Raw genomic sequence first — 23,724 nt, 5'->3', positions numbered from 1 at the left:
AAATATGTATCTGCATTTAATTTACGTACTTGAAGTTGAGGAAAGTGAAAGGAAGGAGAGACACAAGTTCAGAACCAGGTATTTTGCAGCAATATCAAAACTGAAGGGTTGGTGATTCTGAAAATGTAGTTAATTTACATAACTTGTCGTGACTTTTTCCCACCCCTGACCAAAAGGAAAATATGGTGTACTATGTGAAATTCTTAGATGACTTGTGGAAGAGAATTGCTAAATATCTGCACCTGAGGGCTGCAATTACAGGAATATGAAATGATACTATGCAAGTAGAGATAGGATTGTTTTGTCTAGTATCATACAGAAAAGTTTTGTGTTGTGCTTTTAATTACATGCAGGAGATTTTCACTGTATAATAGTGCCAAACAATAATTTCTTTGCATTAGCTACCTGCCAGTATTTATTTTCTCTACTGTGGGGGCGGGGGGATTACAAACCAAAATGATGAAATAACAAAAAGGGCAACATGTATTCCTTTGTTTCAGGAATGGAGCATTTTTACAGCACCCTGTTCCAAATTAAAACAAGCACACATAATAGTAAGTGTTTAGGAAAAGTGGAATGTATCAAAAGTATTTGATCAGAAATTGGGGTATAGTACCAAGAAATCTTCAAAAGTCTTGGCCTACAATTCAATATTTTGTTGCTGTGAAACATGGTTTTCCAAGCAGGTTCCCTTACAAAATGACGTATGTACAATTATGCTTTCTCCTTCTTACGAGTCCATTGGCCAACACGATAGAGGGATGCTAGGCTCAGGAATATGTGCCATGAAGATCAGCAGCTGGTAAAATGACAGTCTGCTAAATGCCTCCACTCAGAGGGAAAAGGCTACAGTGCTGTTGCAGTGGCCAAGCCTGTCAGTGTGCTTACTCAGCATTCCACGCAGAGAACACGGGTGAAGGAACCGGCCGTCGTGGGAGAAGCAGGATCTGTGAGGTGGAAGGAAGCCTGCAGAGGAACTAAACTTCCTGTGTCGATTGTGGTGTAGGGGTATGATATCAATCCATTGAAAGTCAGGGTTCATTAATTCCAGCATTTACAGAACAAATTGCTTCGTTATTAGCACAGATGTGCCCAGACAATCCCTACTGAGAATTTAGTTATACTAGAAAAATGAGGACTTACTTGGCAACAATTAAGCCTTTTCCTATTTCAGATACACTGTACCAGTCTGGGCTCTTTTCTGTTGCTAACACGATATTAGTACACGGATGGTGACAATCAAATAGTGTTGTTCTATATGCAGAAAAGCCTGAAAGAATTTCCCGCGGTCAGTGAGATATCTGTTGCTCTAATACATACCACAAAATGTTCCTATTCTTCAATGTGATTTTGTATGGTCCTCAATAGATGCATTTGGCAGTTTTTCTGGTCTGGTAAACTCCCTTGCAATCCAAGGAGGTCTGCTTTTTCTTTAGTGTGTCACCCTGTTTGAATGGGACCACAACTGCTCCACCAACTTCTGTGCACAGCAGATGTTAGGCACATATCATGCATACATGTCAACTGGACATACGTATCAGTCAACCCTATTTCAGCTTCTTCAATCCTCAGATATCAAACATGCCCCTTCTAAACTTAGTGATCTCATCTGAAAAATTCTAAAAAAATTTGCAGACCCTTAAGCTGCATAGTGGAAACAAACTCTCAAACAAGATAATTGCCTTCTACAAACCTTGCAAGCAGGCAGAGAAAACGCCTCTGCCTGGGTAAAGTGCTTCTGTTTTGTGATGGAGGGGCCAGCTTGTGCAAACTTGAAAATGTTGCTGTTGCTGCTGCACCAATTGCAGCACAAAATAAAATAAAAAAAATACCCCTCCTCAGCAAGCTCTATGTGGAGCTCGAGCCCCTCTCTTTCTCCCCGTAACTCTGGGCCATGTTGAGTTCTTGCTGCTTTCTCCACAATCCAATGACAGTTTGTTTTCATTTGGATTTTAAGTTCCCCTTCCGTTCTTGTTTGGTCCCCCGCAGCAATAGGTAATGGGCTTTTAATTGCTCATTTAGTGAATGAGGAGTAAGGGATGGACTGAAGAAGACTTTGATGATACATAAAAAGCCTTGAATTTTCTCTAAAGATGAGCCCAAGCTGAATTCCTAGAGTGACTGTTTACCCTCTGAACTCTAGCAAGGTTTCAAACTGTTGAACATCTTTCCTAATCCTCATTTTCAGAAAGCTTTCATTGTCATTGCAAGCAGAAATTAAAAACCCGTCTTCCCTGCACTACAAACTCCAGATTATATGAGGTATGGAGCTGGATGTGGGACACATTTTATTCAAGACTGGTAGCTATGATGGGGAAGAGAGTGGTTTAAGCAAGGATGTAATAGTGGTAGTTGCCATGAAACTTCTAAAAACAAATTTTTGCAGGACTCAGGATAATCTTTTTAATGCCAGTAAGTTTCTGCAGTAAAATATAGGGAAGTGGGAATGAAATAACCCATCTTGTGTGATTCTCTGCCCAAATGAGACATCCAAGACAGTTAAATAGACACTTGGCTGAGCAAACCAAGGCATTTGGTTACCCACAGGCTCATTCAAAGATGAAATTTGGGTATTTTAATAAAAGCTGACTTTTTCTCTATTTTGAAGTAAAAGGAGCTAAAACACTGCTAAAACACTGACCAATGCCCTGGTCACTTGACCATCCTTCTCCACTCCTAGGGAACTCAAAGTACACAGTTACCTAGGACATCACCTCTGTTCACCACCTCCAGGTCACAGCTACTGCCAGACTTGCATCTGAGGAAAGCCACGTGGAAACAGTTAATGTCAGTAAAAACGCTGGGACCAGAAATAGTTTTCCAATCAGTCAAGTTGCCTTGGTTTTCTGGTCTAAGTTTAAACCTCTGCATCCCAAATTTCCCATTGAAACGATGTTTAGCAAAGGCCTACATTTCCATGCAGCTGTGAAATACACAACTGGTTTCCAAGGCAGCAGATAATCATTAGGGGAAGCTGATACTAATGTAAAATGAAACGATGATTTCTAATTGCTCTCAGTGCTCATCTTAACTCTCAAAGGCACTGAAGATATAGATGTTAAACTTATACTGAGTGGCAGTTTCTGTTTCCCTTAAACTTAGGGCAAAAATTCCATCAGCCACCAGGGTTCAGGCTAACACATGGCATTTTTACATTCCATCTCTGTCCAGCTTTTGTGTTGATGTTCACAGTACGTGATATCCTGTCCAGCTGGGGCCTTGTAGGGACAATATTCCACTGATCTGCTTAACTGGTAGCCCAAAACTGGTACAGATTAGGTTATTTTTAAACTACCTAATTATGCACTATCTTTCCTGGTGTCTTGAAAATTACATAGCAAGATATATCATGCAAGACCAGTTGTTGTAAATCAGATATATTATAAACACTGGATTAGAAACATTTGTTCTTTATTTAAAAGATAATTTAAACTTATTTCCTCATTTCCACTCTTAATTTTCAGGCAGAAGAAAAAGTGTTCCAAGCCCCCCATATCTTTTCCAGTTCCTTTCCAACTGTGAATTCATATTTCATGTTCTTGATCTTTGTTGGTGGCAAGCTGAAAATATTTGCTTTTAAAGAGTTATTGACTACCATTTTTGTTTAACACTGATGCCACTGCTCTTCCATGACCTCAGAAATTGCATTTGTAACATATAGCCAGCCGTGTAACCTACCACCAACGACAGAGGGATTTAATTAGCTGCAACAGGGAGTTCAGCGGGGTTAGAGGTAGTCTTTCACAGCAGCTGAAGTTAAAAAGAGAAACAAATAGCAACTAAAAACAAACAAACACAGAACCAAAATACCCCACCCCTTGTCCCAAATCAAGCGACTCTCACTATCTTTAGATATTCATCCACGCTTAGGTACATATCACTGATCACTACAGACCCTGAGCTTTTAGGAAATGCTTTAACATGGGGGTATCTGTAACCTGAAAATCAGCCCATATCAATTTGTGATTTTCGCATGAAATGCCATGATTGATCTTTGATCTGTTGATTGGTTGTCTGTGGTCTTCTTAGGGATGATTTTTTTATATACATTAAAACACAGGCAAGACAATTTGGTAGTAATTACATTCTTAGGCACTTGATATATCTTTTTAGGGCAGCCCAGAGAATTATGTTAGCTCTGGGAGCTCTGTAGTAATGACTTGATACATAAGGAGTAACCCACAGCGTCTAATGCTTTATAATAAATACTTCAGGGAAGAAAAGTCAGGGTAAACTACATATTTCACTTTACTGGCAGCAAATTACAAAAGGCTAAATCAACTGGTGGTTGTGTATGAGAAGGATGTGGTCTAAATAGATTTGTACGTCTGGGCAATTCCTCCTAATAGGAAGGTTCTTAGCTGTCATTGCATTCTATGCACAATGTTAAACCAGCAGTAATATTGACTGACCCATGTCTGCTCAATAAAAGCTTCCAAATTAAGAAAGAGTGAGCATGAATTCCTGCAGAACCTTTGTCCCAGCCGGTAGAGATCACTTATGAGATGCTTTCCTGAGGTTTTTTAGAACAGGAGGAAACTTTTGTACCACCTTGACAAGCAGAGGATCTATCAGTCTGCAGCCGTCCCTAACAGACCTCTTTGTTAATCCAGTTACATTGGCAAACATCTCCGTGGTACAGGCCTGGTGTTCCAAGACAAGGATATCTTTATGTCCCATACTTGACAAGAGGAAATAAAAACCTCTAAGCATGCTTTTGGCATGCTTGTTTTGTCTTGTTTATGCCATCTGAGGCAAAGGGTTTTCTCCTTCAAAGGTTTAATCCTGAAGACATTAGGCACGTATAGCTCCATAGACTGAGTAAAGCTCAGAGGAGACAGAGATAAGCCACTCCCAGCTGGAGCCTCTGAACTCCAGAGTGATAAACAGAAGTCAATAAAACTGAGCCAAAACAAACCATGTACAGAGAATACGTCTATTTCCACATTTTTGCAGAACTATACCTCTACCTAAAGGCCGTGATTTAAAAGGAAGAAAGAGCGAGAAAATCTGAGCTGCCAAGAGCTACTGTTTCAGAAGCAAAGAACGTGAGTGAGAAGTCTGTGTAAGTACAGCCTTCTGCCTCCCCTTAGGTATTGCAATGGCAGAGATGGCCCAACTATACAATTACGGGGGGCGTGAAGGGAAAGAAGTGGTGCTGGAAAAGAATCTTCTTCATAACTTTGACCTGAGGCTCAGTGTTTAACAGTCAGGAACTCCCAACACTGGAGTTCACCCTTGCTTGGATCATCACACATCCTCTCATCCTCCGCCTCCATTCATTATAAGCTACTCTTGTCATGGTGGCACCTGCACCATCCTCACCTCTTTTCCATTTTACATTCCTCTCATTCTTCAGTCTCCTCCGCCTCAAATTCTTCTTTAGCTATATCAGTCTGTGGAACTGCATGTCACTTACCCTCAAACTGCATGCAAAGCAATCTTGAGTAACTGTATTTTCTCTCTAGAGACTTGGGTTGATTGAGCTGTGATTCCATCTTGGTTGTCATATCTGCTTTGTGATTTTCTGTAAGGAGCTTATCTGAGTCAATTGCAAGCTAAGTCTGTTTAATTTAGCCCACAATTAGCATTCTTAATAGTGCTAAATAATAAAGCGTTCATACCAGTCTTTTTTTCTGGATGTATCTTATTAGGACCACATTTTTTCTTACTTCTCATGTTAAACATAATACAGAGGGCTACACAATGTTTTCACTCTCTTATATGCTGTTTTTGATTGCAGGTCGTAGTGGCTATCCTGGAGGCAGGTCGAAATCACTTTGGAGCATAACAACCTGTTCATGGGCAACAATTTCTCCTAAAATTTATCAATGAAAGCAGGGGTATTTCTGTCTCTCTCTTTCTCTCTCTTAACACATATATACATGCATGCATTTCTGACCTTCTCTCTTTGTCATTATCCATTGAAACCTTTAATCCTTCTGGGATCCTACTAAAGTGCCTACTCCTAGTGATATCTTGCTGCAATGAGTAACACAAGCTAATTATACCTTATCAGTGAGGGTGGAAAAAAAGCCCTCCTTTTTCAAGGATTAAATTGTGCTATCAGCACAGACACTGCAAAGATACCTGCCTCTTTCACAAGCACAGGAAAAGCAACAGAAGATATATATGCTCTGGTTTGTCTCTGCTACTGTCTTGTGCACATACAGGTGTATCAGGAATACTGGAACAGTTTAGTGACAGCCAGGGACTCTCTCACACTTAGACAGATGCAGTCGGTCCATTGACTACAGTGAAAATGCATTTGGTTTTAATTGCACTCAGTGGCAATTTGTCACCATTGAACAAGAGCACTGGATGTTTCTTCTGAAGACAGGGTGTGCCACAAGGATGAGTTATTTCGTATCCATAAGCTTTGGAGAAAGACTTCAAGACAAAGTTAAATCAACCGTTTGTCTTAAGCAGGCTCTATGCGGAGATGTAATAAAATGTGCTTGCCCTTGTCCTCCATGCAATGTAAAAGCAATGGAAAAATGTAGGGTTTGAATTAGCCATCAGGCAGTGCCTACTTCATTCTCTAAATGGAGCTATAAGATTTATATTGACGTAGAAAATTAAACATTGCTGCAGTGTTGATGCTATCTGTCAGAGACAAACTCCACTCTCCAATACAGTCCTGCCCTTCCTGATGAAACGAGCTAGACCTGCATGTATAGTAGATTCATTTTCACCCCTTGCCTGCTATGACTTGTTCAAAAGCCCTGGAAATCAATGGGAGATTTTTCCACCAATTTCCAGCTGGCTTGTGATCAGACCTGCAGTGTTAAATATGTGCTATACCGAAGCACATACTGGAGTGGCTATCTGTCCAAAGCGAATAGAGTTGCACCAGGAAGGTATGTATTTAGTCTACTTATGCCACAAGAGACGTCGTCACCTTCACTGACAGTGAGACATGTCACGTCATCTCTCTTTGTCTGTTTTCTTTGTTAGATGGTGATCCCTCTCTTTTGTGGTGACGTACTTTGTCATACACAGGTGGAAAACTCTGTTTAGGCACGAGCCATAATCAACATGAGCCTGATCAATTCACAGAGAGAGAGAATCTGCTACAGTTAAAGGATTGCTCATATGCCACAACTGTCAGTGCCTGTGCTGGGCGAAGTGGGAATGGACCTGGTATTACATTAACAGTCAGAGAGGACATGTGCTGAGTGAGGAACTCTATGCAAATACAAGCCTCGGGACCTTCATCCTTGAACTGGTTCTGTGTAAGCCAGCTGCAGCACCGGAGGAGTCACTGCATGGGAATATCAGTGCTGGTCCCTGCCTCCACCAGTGTGGATTTGGGGAGAGAACCGCCCTGAAGTTATATGTGATCCCAACCCTGTTTGCCTCACCCTGCATTTGGGTAATCCACTTAATGGAAGACTGGGTAAGGACAAGTCATCACAAAGGGCTGTGGAAAGACGGGCTGTGAAAGGCAGCCATGGATTATCACAGCAGCAAAGCTGCACTGCAGTCTGGTGGCTTTCATCACCTTTGTTATGGGGGAAATGTTTGTACATGATTATATAGTCATTGTAGTTGCCTTAACCACTTTCTAAAATGGGTGAGCAAGACTACGAAGAGGAAAAAACGTGAGCTAGAGCCAACACGTAGCTAGAAACAAGGTTCACAGCTGTACATGGAATCACAGGAAGGGGAGAAGATCAGGAGACTAGCGGGTACAAAAATACGACCCAGACTAATATCCTGACATAATCCTCACACCTCCCCTAATCTGGCTTTTTATACATCCTAGCCTTTGTACCTCTCCTTGCTTCTCATGCCCTAGTGCATCTCCTCACCAACAGCCATTTTTTGATCACCTTTGACTGCAGCTGCCCTGCAGCATTCCCCTTAGGCAAGGCAGTGATCACAGAGATAGCGAAGGCAGCACAATCTGCCAGAGGATGACTTCTGCAGCGCTGGGAGATTCCTGGAGCAAAAAGTCAGAGTATCAGCAGTTGTCTGGTCCTGGATTGATACAGCTGTCCATGAACAAGCAATCCTCTGGTCAAAAACTGGGGGAGCTGCCTTGGGAAGTCTATTGCTGAGCCATGTTTTGTATTGCTCAGACACAACTCCAAATCTTGTCTAATTGACCTAAGAGGTCAATAAAAACAATTTCTTATGGGACTGACAAACTTGATTTGTCAATTTATTTTTAAAAACACTCAGCTTAATTTTCTTTTGAAAAGCTGGTTTCCCAGGCACCTTAATTTCTGCCAAAAACAACTTAACAGAAATTCCAGGCATCCCGAGAAACACCTGAAAAGTGTATGCTGGGGATCCTTGGCCAGGTCTTCCTCTGATGGAGGGAAGTCAGTGGTAAACAGCCACAGTACAATCACAGCTCAGCAATATTATAGGAGATGTTACAACAGAGGCCACAACAAAAATTGGATGAAAGCAGCTTCTAAAAGAAGAGAAAACACTCATCTTACACTCTTAAGCAGGGGAAATATCCATTAAATGGAGCAAAGTCAATTTATACTTGATGCAAGTCCAAATGGCACAGTGTACCTGATTCTCAAACTCTGAGAAGGAAGGCACACCAACGTAAAGTAGAGATTAGGGTCTCAGAATTCAATCTATTTGATAACTTTGTTGGTGCTACAGAAAAAAAAAAAAAGTCAAATACTGCATCATTGGATAGGACAAATAAAGGCATTAAGCATAATTTTTTCTGATTTCATTTCTTTCCCCCTTTTCCCTTTCTTGGTATTCTATTACCCCTCCAGAGGATGTCTCTATGGGAACAGAAGGGATACAATGAAAGTGAGGTGGGCTGGTGATAAGTAATAATAATCACAAAGGATAAAAATTAGCAGCTTTTGGTTTTGGTGTTTGGGGTTTTTTTGTTATTTTGTCATTGTTCAAATGATAATTATCTGGTTACTCCTCAGTCATTGTGTCTGTCGCTTAAGAAAGAACAGAATGAGGTTATTCTGATTCACTTTATTTAAAATCATTAGAGGGATTACACATAGTACAGAACTCCAAAACCAGAAACACCAAAACAAAATAGTTAGTTCCATCTGTAAGCAAAGTAAAACATTAATCACTGGAAATAAGGTAACTACAAACAATGCTGAACAACACTATTCTTCATGAAGCGCCACAGATGATGGTACGCAGATAAACAAGAGAGACAGACATGTTTTACAGTCAAATTCAAATGAGGCATACAGAAGACCTCAACAGAGAACCGGTATGACAAATTGAAGAAGACGTGAAGGTAATATAATTTAAGTGACAGGATTACCACGGGTTATTTGATACTGCACATCTGCTTGATTTTCATTCTTTTTGGTAAAACTTTTTATTGTTTTTCTGCTTCTGTTTGCACTGATTTATCATAGTGATTAAGGCAAACACTGGAGGAATGATTCGTTACTTGAAGCTACTGTCCCATAGATATAGTGACCAAAGGATTCATTGTGTTGCCCATCCACTGCATGAGTTCGGTTTTGAGAGGAAGAAACTCAGGCTAAGGCAAATCAAGTGACTTGCCCCTACTGTACCGGGCAAAGAATTCATGGACTTTGGTCTACACAGGGCTGCAATGCCTGGCAATGATGGCAAAGCTGCCTTACACCTTCTGAGTGAGCCGTCAGCGGTGGAGGTTGTTTCAGGTTTTCTGATTTACCTCCATAAACCGCTTTCACGCTCCGTTCTCTTTATGAGAAAAGAACTTGCACGTCATACACATGGATGGAGGACAAAAGCTACATGTATTTCTCTAAGTTGCTGGAGACAGTGGAAGGGGAGCAGAAAGCATAGAGGCAGAAGCTGAAAAAGTTTAGTAAGAATGTCAGGGATCGCACACAAAGAGCACACCAGTGGTGAACGCTCTGTGTTTTTTTGTGGTGTGAGTTTGCCTCCTGTTTCTCACAATCAGTGTAGATGTTCTACACAAGAACAATGAGCAGCAAATGGACAGGCCACTTTAGTTTCAGCAAATGGCATTACTAACAGAACACAATGTTACCCGCTTGTGATCCAGTCATTGATTAATCACCTCGATGGCATTTGCTGTAACACGCACTGGGAGTTTCCCTGCAACCTTGGCAAACCTCGCTGTGCAATTAGCACTGCTTGCTTTTACTGCCAGTTTTTGTTAAACATTCCCATCTAAAATACATCTCAGACTGCTCCAACACATAAGGTAGACAATTTTCTTTCAGCAGTTCAGGGCATGAGCCAATAGGATTCACTCCTAACAACTTGGGAACACAGACCCTGGTAACAGTAAGAGTTGAAATGCCACACCTTCTCGTATTTCACTCTTCACTAATGGATATAGGCATCTGCAAAGAAAAACTCATATTTAGCTCTTGATTTCCACTACCTGCAGGAGGAGAACAACCACCAGGTCTGAACTCTTCTGTAGTCTTAAAAAGCATGAGGCAGTGTGGAGAGTGTGTAAAGACACTGCCTTCCTGCAATGTGCTGGTCACCCGGCTATGACACTTGCCTGTCTTGGACAAGGTCATTAAAAAGGTGTTCGTTAAAACACATCATCACACTCAAATTTCATCAGTGTCCTGGATACCCTAGCGACAGACTTCAGAGTAACTCATGGAACACATAGTGTATCCGTCAGCATATTTTTGCGCCCACGTAAATCAGCAGTGTTCATACTAATTTTAACAATTTAATAGCTGCCGCTATCACAGTTACACAGAACAAGCTGTGAACAAGTCTGTCTGGTGGGACAGTGATGCAAATAATTGGTTTCCATGGTGTTTATTTTATTTTCTAAAAGCATTTCGATACAGAGATCCACAGAGTACAATCCTTTCCGGCTCAACATTTACGCTAAAACACTGATCTAAGGTCATGGTGAGCTGTTAGCAGAAGTATATTGAACAGTTTTCAGTTAAAAATTTGAAAAAAGTGTATTGGAAACCAGAAAAACACTGAGGTCTGGCAGCAGCCCAGTGGTTTAAAACACTTTGAAACAGCTGTTTTAGAGACACAAAGAAAGTCTATGGTCTCAAGTCTGAGCAAAGCTGTTAGCGTATTGTGTTTCACTCTCAGGAAAAGATAGCACTGCCATTACCAAAGATATGTGGAAAGGAAAAGAATCTGTATGAAAATCTTCTGTCTATTTCCATTGAAGCTATTTGTTCATTGTCTGGTGCTAGAAATCAAGTTATCTGCCTTCTTTTAAGAGCACAGTTTTCTATGCTCCGAGGCCCTCAGCAGCCCACCTGGTGGGCTACGTCTGAGGAGAGGTTGGCAGGACTTCTGTTATTACTGAATCCAAGCACCCTGAAAGAAAGAAAACTGGGGTTGCAGGTTCTAGTTTTCTGATTGCCTCTGTAGGTTTCTGGGGACGCCAGCAATGTTGGAACAGCAAATCAACAAGGAATCCCAATATGGCTCTTCCGAAGGGGAAAGGGTTTTCTTTAAGAACATCCTCTATGTGGGAAAGATTCACACATCTGAATTTTCACCCAACCAACTCAGAATACCAATCGAAAGAAGGAATGAACAAGGTTAGGAAAATGCAAAAATTTCCTCATTCCTTGAAATGTTCCCTGCACAACCTGATTTTCTGTCACACGTTGAGATCCATCTCTCTACCTGCAAAGCACATGCTTCGTTAAACACAGTTTTACCGCAGTTTACTCTGCGCTTCAGCTGGGAAATTCTAGCCCCTGGGCTGCCTGCCTGCCATTTTCCATTACTTAGCACATTGCGTGGCAGCACACAGCTGGTAATTGCCCTTGTGTGGTGAGAGGAGGTTGCTGACTCTGGGTGTGCTACCACAATTTACTCCTGCGCTGTGGCCAAGTACAGGTAGTGCGATCAGAACAAAAGCTCCCCAGGTGATGGCTGGCTGTTTTCCAGACACTTTGCACCGCCTGACTGGCAGAACACAATAGAAAACCTGGCTTTACATAAAGGAAGGTAAACAGAAACAGAAATACTTGATCTGAGAACAATGTGGCTCAATTAAAATTCTGTGAATAATTGTAGCCTTTGGATTGCATGAACTGCTGGACACTGGATAGAAGTTTAAGGACATGGATTGTTTTTCATTTCTTATTGTGGGAGAAAGTTTGCTATTATTTTCTCACCTCTTAAATAGCAGAAGTAGAAAGAGATATACACCTTTTCTGACTGCAGTGAACTTGCATGTCTGAAGTGAAACCTGATGAGTGTATTGAATGGAGCAAATGAACATGTAATCAATCCTTCCTTCTTTCCTCCAGGATCAGTAGGAAATAAACCCCAGTTTCAGTTTCAGAGGAAAAAAATCTATGTCTTAAACAACTGAAATCTAGAAGAATGTGTAAGAGAAGATAAAGCAAACCAGAATTTTTTTTTCTTCCTATTTTAGTACCTATAGAAGTGATACCCAGTTGCTGAATATTGACAGAAATGTTTGTTTAATGAAAAACTGAGAGTAAATGGCTGTTTAGCTTTACAGAATTCCCTTTGCAATTTCTCAAACCATGTTATTGCAGATTTTTAGCCCAAGCACCAGCTCAAAGAAAACCACCAAACCACGTGATACAAAAATGAAGGGCAGAATTTACTTGATTGTTCTTCAGAAGAATGGGGAATGCTTGAACGAAAACTGAAAGATAAATGATTTGCTGATTAGGTGAGACTGGAGGAAGAAGACGAAGAAGATGACCCCATTTCCCCCAAGGTTTGCCAGTGCAGTTTGAAGAGGTGGAAACTGGCTTTCCTGCACTTGTCCATGGGACTGCATCTCGCCCAAACCTAAGCTGAGGCGGTCGACCTCCTCACAGTCGTTTTGCAGGTAGGCACAGGCTCAGTTGTTTCCAAGAACACAATGTACAAACACCATGAGTGAAGGCAAGAGAGCAAACTTAAATGGTAGTTTTGAGTACTTAAATTGCTTTTTGAGTGATTGTTTTTCCTGAAAAAAAAATTTTTTCTCTTTTAATCTCCTCACGTCCAGAATCCTTTAATGGAACTGATTTTTTTTCATATAAAATGGTGTATTGGGCTAGTTGAAATATGCCTACCTGCGTTTTTCTCTGCAAGAAGTTACTCTATACTTTGCATGTTAGAAAATGAAAACAAAAGATTGCTCAGCTAAAAACCAAAAAGATATTTCTTCCTGCACTCATCTTGTCTGTGGCTAGACACTAGAAAATTAGTCCTGCCTATTCTTGCTCTCTTTCTTCTGCTTGGTTCTCAAGTGATAAGGACATTAGTGCTAATTTTAAAGGGCACTTGATCACATCTCTGGGGAATATCCTGCAGCAAGGTGCAAGTATAGTTGTGCCTTAAAAAGAGAGATGAAGAGTTAGAGAATAGAGCACCAGCTCTGCTTTCCTACATACCTATAAAAAAGAGGCATTAGTGCCAAAGCAACTGAAGTTAAACCATTCTAATAAATAACTGCACCTGAAATCTGTACTCAGTTTTAAGCACCTTCTGAGGATATATGGGCTGTGCAGTACAAACCTTGACAATTACACTTGGAGATCAATTTGGCATGCACAGATGTGGGCATTTTCCATCCAGTGTACATTGGCTGAAAATAATACAGCAACTGGGCTGAAAAACAACATTCACAGTTGTACATCATAGCCACCTTCCGAGGTCTTTGAGCCCGTTTCTGTGTATTTCAGACATTGGATCCAAACATGCAAAAAATAAAAGCTGTTGCTCTATGTGCTGTCCTTCGCCCCTCACTCACCTTTATTATGAAAACCCGATTTTAAAAAAAAGGAGCAACACAGTTCCAAAGAATTAATGAAGATTCATCCCCTCCCCTTCCTTTTACCGCCACCACTTAGGCATCTAGCAAGCATGCAGAGCTTATTGGGAGACAGTTTTGAAGGTTGTCAGTGAATTCTCACTTTGTGTTTAAAACTGTAAAGTACCCTGCAAGCCTTCCCCCATTTTCCTCCAACCTGAAATGTTAGCAATCAATTGCTGTCCTAGAAGCCATAAAGCAGACACACAGGAGGCAGATGATGGTGCATAATCCATCATATGTCCACGCAGCCAAAGTAAAAGGAAAAGAGACACAAAGTCAAAACTGGACCACAGTTTTAAAGCCTATCAAGGTCGTTTTTTTTTTCTTTTCACTTAATGACTAAGCATGATACTACATTATTTCTTTCCTGCAATGGAGTTCTATGAATTTCTATCAAAATGTTGAAACTTAAGAATTCCTCTTTGTTGTTCCAACAATATTTCCAGCCCAGTGCAGGAAGGCAAGAAACACAGCTTGAGGAGCAGCATTTTCATTCTTCTATAAATCTAATTAAATGCATGAGTCTGGGAGATACGAAATGTTGTTCTTGGTACTTTTTATATTTAGTAATGACTATACCTAATTACAGTGTGCCAAGGCTGGAACAGTACTGTGGCAGGTGTTACAGAAACCAAGAAAAAAAAGACTTGATTTTACACTGTAGTTGTAGCTTTTCTGACTTCAGCACTGTTATTCCTGGCATTCTCCAAAGTCAGCAAAAGAATAATCACATGCAGAGACTTTCAGCTGTTTTACCAGTAAAATAACAAGAGGCTGAAAGAGTGTTTTTTCTGTCTAGCAGTGAAAAAACAGATCTTTTAGGAATATGTGAGACAGATAGCCTAGTGTTGCCACAGGAAAGTTTAGCTTAAGGTTCAAATGTTCTTACCCATGGATGCCTTCTCAATATTAAATACATACTTGTGTCCCTGGGCTCACTTTAAATGGGGGTAAATACCACATATGGAAGAACCAGTGCATACTATTGAATGCACTGAGAGGTCTTAATTATAAGCTTTGCTCAGAAAATAAACTGCTGTGGTCTTGAAAGAGCAGTCTCTGAAGCTGATATGAGCTTGCATGCCTAGCTGAGTACTATGTCAGCATGAGTACTTGGGCAGCTGGCCTGCTGTGTGCTATAGCAGGATGTTTTTGTGCTGTTCCAACAAACACACTCCTGTCAGGTCTTGCGGCATACCCCAACACGTGTGGTACGGATATGCTCAGAATTGTTTGTGCACTTGGGATGGTATGAGCTTGCATGTATGTAAATGTGCTTTCACAGAGACTTCACTAGGATACTTCTTGTCCATTATCTAAAGTGCATCCATTTAACACAATTTCCTAAAGTGGACTGTGACCCTTCCAAGGAAATGGTTATGAAAAGCTTTCACAGGTAACAGTCTGCACTCTTTTAAAATGCCAAAAGCTTCATACATAGGACCATGGCTGTATGACAAGCTGTAGTGCCACAATCAGTTTGGACACCTTTGCTTTCCGCCTTGTTCCATTTGTTTCTTGTGCAATGCATACTGAAGACTAAAAGATCAATGCAAACGCAACTAAATCCCTGAATATTGTGTCTGAGTGATTTACTTTTCCATCAGGGTGTGTTTCAGCACCTGTCTTACCTATCTCATATTTTAAGGCCAGTTTGTCCTGAGTTTATCCAGCTTCAGGACTCCCTGGGGATTCTTCCCTAAGAAGGTTCTTCCTGCAAAGTGACCAATACATAAAATATCCACATATTGCAAAACCGTTGGGGACATCAGGTATGTCTTTCCAAAGAAATGATGGAAACACCTTTTTTCATTGCTTTAAAGGCCGCAGGAAGCCCACCAGCCCTGTGTAGCTCAGCCTTTAAGTGAGAGCCACAGTGAGCTCTCAGCACTGTAAGATCACGCCACACTGCACCTCAAAGGTACCGGGAGAGCCGTGACCAAAAATAAGAGCATCTAAAGCTCTAACCAGATTTGGAATGGATTCATCCAGCCATACCATAAATTTACACAAAATTCTGCCTGTGCGCAGCACGCTGTTCTCACCTGACCTGTGTGATATTTATGAGACGTTGGAGCACCTCCTCAATACCTGGGAGCAGCAGAGGCAGAGGCAGCAGAAGCAGGGAGCGGGAATCGCCCGCAGACTGTGACATCCAGCCCCCTCCTGCCTCACACCACAGAAACACAACACGTGTGTGATAGCTCATCTCAGCTCCCTGCTGTGAGTTGGCTGATAAAACATACGCGGGGCAGAAATCCTTCTGCAAATTAACACATTACCCCCCGGGAGACCAGGAGGAGAAGGAAAAACAATGCCTCAGCACAGGTAGTCTTGACAACAATGACTGCTTTGCCTTTTGAGACTCTGGTTGACGTAGCACCCTCAGAGGTAGCACCAACCAGAGTAGCAAGTGAGCAGGTATAGGAGGCTGCAGTGCCTCTCAGGCTGCTGGTCCCAGATGGGTGGAACTACAGGTGAAGGTGAGGGAGGAAGAAACATGGGGCATGTACCCTTGAAGAAAGGGGAAATAAATAAACCTGTGTGCAATGAGAAATAAGGCATGAATCCCAGTTGGAAATACCATGTTATCCTGGGGGAAAAAAGGTGAAAAAAGATGTTTTCAACTTTTCTCAATCAAGTTGTAAAGAAACAGGATAGTTTAAGATTAATTTGTTTCCAGTATTTTCCATTGCTATTTCCCTTGAATCTCTCAAGTCTGGTTTCGGAACTGCAGGCGCTGACAGCTCCAAGAAAGACTACCTGCTTTCCAGTGCATCTTTATAAGAAAGGCCTTTTCCAGGGAGTGAATAATGAGTTTTGCAAGACAAGAAACAAAGAGTACATAAAAGGAGGAAAAAAGCAAATCAAGATGTTTGTTTAAAGTGCACGCATATTTCTTCTGAAGTATTCAACTGCTAAACAGCTGACAGACTTGCTGTGACTCTTGACCTTCCAACTATTCTTTACTCTACAATCCTATATTTTAGAAAATCACAGTTTGAGGTAATTCTGTCAACCTATTATATTTTCCTTTCTTCTCAGAGAAAGAGGTATCATGGGTGATTCTAGTGATATTTCAAAAACAGTTAGCTCTTAGCTTTTGCACAAATATTTTTGAGAGTGACAGAAATTCTAACCCCACAAAGGGACGTTAAATAAAACACATAAAAGTCTTTGTGCTGTGTCAAGAACACACGCACACCTTACGGAAACACATACCACAGGCCAAAAAAAACAAAAGGAAAAAGGTGGGTTGCATTCAATTCAGAAATAAACCTTAACTATAGAAGAAGAAAACCTGTTGTCTTTATTCCAACAAAGCTGAGTCTAGTACAACAGTACAACCTAAGTTTCAGGGCGGTCCTTTTCTGGTTAGTATAAGATGTCAGAATGCAGGAGTTATATATGTGTATATATATATACCTGAGTGATACAGGATGCAACAGAACAGAAATGTAAATCTTAGAGGCACAGTAAATGAAAGGGCACAGACATTTTTCTACATGTCTCAGCCTGGATTTGACGCTGAAGAAAGGATAATGCACCAAATCAATATTTAAGAAAGAAGATCAGCACTGAGCACAAGGAGCGGACTTTCTTCAAAACATCGTCAGGGTAATAATTCAAGATAGCATTGGGATACTTTCAGAAATTAATTCCAAATGACATCCCCATATTGAAGATGCAGGCCCACACCATTCCTGCAGGTTGCTTACGTTCACTAGTGGTGTACTTAGGAAGTCCATAGGGGTGCTCACATGATGCCTCATACCATATGGGAGGCAAGGTTTGTAGGGAGAGATACTATTTTTCCTTAGCCAGCTGATGAAACTGTCGTTCCAAGTTTTGCATACATTCCCTGTTTTATAGCTGTCCAAGCAAATAAGCACTTGCAAGACAAAATGCTAATAACATGTCAGATAACTTCAACAAGGTTAAAAGACATAGGCAGTAATTGGAGTAAGAATTCACAATGTCCAGATGTGAGTTTAAGAATGACAGGAAAAAAATTCGTTAAGGAACATATGACCTGAACAAAAACAGGAGTGACAAGTATGTAATGTCAGTATGTAACCTAACTACAAAGGCATATTAAATATACCTGGCAAGTACCTGGAAGGGAGAAGGTTGTTATCTGAATTGGACAATTGGTGATGACATTCCTCAAGAGGGAGACTTTTAGGCCACTGAAATGTTAGCATTTCTTTCTGGATTACCTATGTGGATACTGCTAAACTGAAGGATTAAACTAGTTCATGGAGCAGCTCTATGGTAGGTGTGGACAGAGTTTTCCCTTCTAAATAACTTTGGGAATTTAAGAACCATAAATCACTTCTATGCCTGCACCTGTAGAGTAGACATTTTATTTTCTTCTTTGATGAGCAAGTTTCTTGGAGAAATAGGGCAGAAGAGGTTTTGGATCCAAACAGCATATGAGAACAAAGAGACAAATAGGATGCAAAGTTTGTTCCTTCTCTTGAGGAATATAAGGTTACGCTGATGCAATTTTGAGCTGCTTTGTCTTGGTTCATCTGAGTATACCACAAATAAAGAGATCATATTTACATGCCAGAAATAGTAGAATGATTTTGCATCTTTTCTTTTGGCAACCAGTCCTTAACTAAGTGATCTCATGAAATAGATTTTGAGTACTTTTGAAAATGATCTAATTGAATTCACTTTGGCTCAGCATCCCACATAACAATACTGAAAGAGACCAATATGATTGCAAAAAAGCTCCAGATGGATAAAACAGTGAAAAAGGAGCTACAAGTTTTACTGGGGAAGGAGAAAATTTCCGTGTGGAGCCAAACTAATACAAATCTTTCTGTTTATTCACTGCAGCTAGAATTACATGATTTCATAGGCACATGGGCAGCAACGTGGAAATATTCAGCACCGTAGCGATGTCCAGATAAAATAGATTTGACAGACAAAGACAACACTCAAATGTAATTACTTATTTTGGAGATCAGAGGACAGCAACGTTAAAGTATATACACACTGTACCTCACAAGAACAGTTACGTGGTGATGCTGTATTAAGACCTAACATTCTTCTTGATAATGTTCTAGAAAAACAATCACATTGTGCCTTAAAATGGTGCTTTCTCTGCTCCACAGCTGCTAGTAGAAATAAGTCTTCTCTTCAGTAGAAATAAGCATCTTCAGAAGTCTCTAAACCCAGAGGCTTTTCACCACCTTCAGAGGAGTTTTATTTTATATAAATGAAAAAGCATACATCATCCTGCCAAATAATATACATTTTTATTTATCTGTATTGATAGACAGCCTGGCACAGTGTCCAACTCCTTCACCTGTCTTGCTTTCTTCCAGGGGAACTGCTGTCAGCTGCTTAAAAACTGCAATATAAGATTACTAGCTAAGTGGGAATGCTAACTTAGAAAAACTATTAAAGAGACAGGCAGATAAGAAATCACAGAAGTGCCATAAAATGATGCATAAACACACACAGACATATAATTTAATTATTATATTGAGATATATATTTAATTATTATATTGTATGATCTTTCATGTGGAGACATTACGTTTTACCCTACTTTCATAAAAGAATCTTCTTCTGGTGTCAGATAATAATAGCACTTGAGGTGATCGTGCCTGAGCTGAAATCAGTTTACAACCTCCTGTACTTGATTTTTGTGGCCTTTGACTTGCCAACTTTGCAATACATTCATCAATATGGTGTTAAGGACTTAATTGAAGTCAGCTTCTATGATGGGCTGGATGTGTAAGTCGCTCTTCTTTGTTTAAGCTGGCCTCTGCAATGGGAGGCACTTTCAGCCATGAAAGGACAGGGCTGCGCTCAAAAGAGTGTGCAGCCATTTAGACTCTGCCCCAGTTACTTTGTCCTGAAAGAAGCCATCCCACTGAATGATTGCCGCTCCCTCAGATGTCTGCTGCATTATGTTTCAAGTGACTCATGCTTTAAGTAGCACATCCAGCAGTTCAGGTCAGGGCAGGTGGGGTATTCCTGTTCAGTATTTTCTTAAAGAAAGTCCTAAAATGCTGTTGAATGCAGAGCAGTACAGCATTATCAACAAGACTTCTTCTTACAGTAGGTGGTTACCTGCTGTTTCTACCACAATTGCTCACTACAGCACACAAAACCAAGGCTGTTGTGGCAACTAACACTGATTAACTCAATCCCTATGGTTTAATCAGTAATGAGAATAAACCTCTGTGACAGTTGTGCTGTAGCCTCAATGATCTAAAGAAACACGCAAAATAAATTTTTTCAGGTAAGTGTTTTGTTAGGATAACTGGTATCACTGAAAGAAATTCCTTCTCCAGCTTGTGGGCCTCAAAATCTTCCTTCAGATTGTGGCTCTAAAGCTGCATATTTTTCATCTAGTAACAATGGATGCTATTAATTCTAATAAAACACATCCCCACCAGCCACAGTTTGTCTTGTAAAAAGAGTCTGTGCGATATTCTTGTTTATGAAGCTCCCTTTATTCTTCTAAGCACTCTAACACCACAAATACCACTGGGGTCCCTTTTGACTTTCTGATAAAACAACATACCCTGTCATAGCGAGACATGGTTTACAGACATAAGGTAGTATCTTTTATTGGACTGATCAATATAGCTGAGGAAGAATACTAACTACAGAGAGGTTCTTTGGCACGCAGAGGTTGCTTGGGGTGCCTGTCTTGATAAGTCAGATACAACACGATCCTTCCACTTAGGAAAATGATTCTGAATGTGCAACTATAACCAGTGTCACTTTTATTCAATTATTGACTTGCCTCAATAGTGCTTGGACTGACTACCTCAATGCATCATCGGTGCTTTGGTACACACTCTCAAAGGGAATTTTGCTTGAAATCCTCATTTCCATACTATTCTATTGGCACATAATTGATATTTTATCTATATGCACCCTCAAACTTTTTTTGGAGCATCTCACAAGCATTTACCGTACAGCACTCCAAAGGGTAAGGAAAGTAGTTTTAATTCCCCTAATCACAGAAGTAAAGACAGAGAGATTCAGTAATATGCCCCAAGTCACAACATAAACCTATGACAAAGCTGAAAACAAAACCTATATTCTCCCGGCTGGCTCTCCAAGTCCCTAGAGACAAGTCATTAAGGCTCCTATGCAATCAAAGGTATGATTGCAGCAGGAATAGAAACACACAGACTCACTTTAATCTGGTTAAGATGTCTAGGAACACCAGCATGAACTTCAGCAAAAGCGATGCAAGTCAGCTATAGATTATGAGTGGTTATTTATGAGTGGTTATTTGTATTGCTAGCTTGCACTGATGTCTCTGGTGCCGTAAAATCCAAAACCAAACAAAGCTAGGTCTGTAAGGGCTGAAATTATCCTTCTGACTGCAGTTATACATAGCTGCAGTCTGCTCCTACATGGTTGATGTGTACCTTACAAACAGAGCTTGAGCTGAGCTCTCCCCCAAGACTAATACTTATTTTCCGCCCGCCTCTCACAGGAAGAAGAATGAATCCACAAAATCGCTTTTTCAAGCACTGCCCATTTTTCAATCACCCTGTTCCTGTCACATCCCAATCAGCATTACAACAACCAATTAGTCCATTATGGGTGCGCTGTGAAAGGCTGTTGTTTAGTGTCAGAGGGACTCCATGGCAAACCCACCCAGTGGACTACTGTCTGTCATATGGGCTGAGAACACACCAATTGCTTTGCAACTTCTCTTGTAGCATTGCATGTAAAAGCAGTTGTAAAGGATACAACTTTGTGGAAGGACCATCAGCCAGGAAATTCCTGTACAGAGAAAGCCCTGGACAGGAAAGAAAGTCACACTCAGTAGTTGGGCGGAGGAAAGAGTCGGACTGACCAGAACTGAACGCGTTGGGCTTGCTCACCTCTCTGCCAGTGTCCATTCGTGTTTCCATCATGCATTTTCTCAGTGAGGATTCTCTGGAGCTGCAGCTGAGTGCTGGAGCCAGGAACACATTCCAGGCGAGAGGCTGCAGGCTTCTTTCTGTCAGCATTCAAAGCATCACTGACAACATAATTCAGGTTTCAGTGCATATCCTTCTGTTGCCTTGCACTTCGCTCTTCAGCAGGAAGCATAACCCGAGAAAGGGGATGGGTGTTGGAGATATTTTCCTGTCGCATATTCATCCATCTACAACATCAAACCCCTTAATGGATAGCTACTCAGAGCTGGATGGCTTTGCCTTTGAACTAACTGCCGGCATGCCAAAGGATTTGTTAGATGTTCAGGTGATTTAAAGTCTTTCCTCTGGAGACCCCGTGTGCAGATCCTAATTGGAATACAAATGTTTGACCTCTGCTGCTTTTCAAGCGTCCCTGGTACATAGAGATGGGGAAGGAAAGAAGAAAGAAAGGAAGAAGTGTTGTGGTGGTCGCAGAAGGAGGCTGGGATCAACAGTCAAGCCTCTTTTAATTTTGACCCCCTGGTCATCTTGTACATTTTTATCTGTTCTGACAGTGTAACGGGTGGGAGTCACCATTAATTTGTAGAGTCTAAAGGAAACTCTGAACTCAGATCAGACTTACTAATGTTAGTGAAACTTTGCCTAAGTGATTTGAGCACAGGGGGAAAATGTGCTAAACAGCAGTTTCTTTCTGATTTCACAGTTTTCAACCAATGGCACCATTAACACTGTAGCTATCAGTTCCTTCATGTGACACCCTCAGCAACAACCAAGCCAGGCCCAGAAAACGTGATATGATCATTCAGAACTGTAGCTAACGACTCATAAGCAAAGAGGACGCTATCGAGGGAGTAAGCCAGACACTGCCACCAAATAGTTACTGTCAATTTACTCACAGATAAGAATTTCAGTTAGGAGACATAGAGCATAAATCATGACCCTTCTGGGAAATGACAGCAGAAAGAAGAGGGTGAAAACTGACTGTTTCTTACCAGAAGACTTTGCTCTAGGCTGCTCTTGATATTATTCCTTCCCCACTGTAGGATTATAGATGCATTAACAGCAAAATTGTAGTTCATTCAAGTCTCCCAATGTCTAGGAATCGTTTTAAGTGCAATTTGGGAATGTGTTGACAGCTTTATGATAGCATGGTACCCATTCAAATTATTATTAAAGTCATACTTGCAGAGACTTGTGAAGAGAGAAGAGTAATCTTCTGCAAAAGAAGATGCTTGTGATTGTTCCTTTGGCAATTATTCATTTAGGAGCATCTTGCTGTGCACTAAGGCATCAAATAAATTGGTGCTCACTAATTTGGACTCTATTGAGAACTGAGCATTGAGTAGCTCAGACTATCATTATGTCCCCTTTGATTGGGAAGGTTTTTGTTCACACATGGTAATGGGTGGTTGTATTCCTTGAGGAGAGTGACACTATTCAAATATTTGCTGTGATGCAGAAGTAATTTCCTTTCTTTCTCAGTTACCTGTTAACCCTGTTACAATGAATCTCCAGTCTGATTTTCTTGATAATGAGCAAAAGCATCCAATCACCCCTCTGGCAGAAATGGTGTTACAATGGGAAGCAAAACCTCAGCTTTATTAAAATGTCAGGGTTGTATAAAAGCAACTCCCATGGTGTATTGGCTCCCAAATCTGTTTGTATAAATGGCACAGCCAAGTCCCATGCTGGAGGACCTTAGGTTTGACCACAGCAATTCCCCATTGCACAACGGAGGATTTTTACATTGCGGTTTTGTTCCGTTCACCAGCCACTGGAGAGGACATGACACAAGGTTTCAGTGGTTGTCGGTATCCCCCAGACACAGCCAGCAGACGTGCTGGGGTTATACGCTGAGCACTCACAAGGCTGGTGCTTATGCCCAGACGCGTGAGAGTTTTAAGCAAGAGCTTCATCCACACATCTCCCTTTGGTTCAGGAGGAGATATGCTATGTCTGCTGCTCTTTCAATGGAGGGTTTCTCAGAACCTCTGACATCATGGTCTTTTGAGGTAATGGAGAGGAAAAGTGATGTCTGCCCAGAGCAGCG

This window comes from Chroicocephalus ridibundus, chromosome Z, assembly GCF_963924245.1.
Source record: "Chroicocephalus ridibundus chromosome Z, bChrRid1.1, whole genome shotgun sequence".
In the NCBI taxonomy this organism is placed as follows: Eukaryota; Metazoa; Chordata; class Aves; order Charadriiformes; family Laridae; genus Chroicocephalus; species Chroicocephalus ridibundus.
This window is presented reverse-complemented; position numbering follows the sequence as displayed.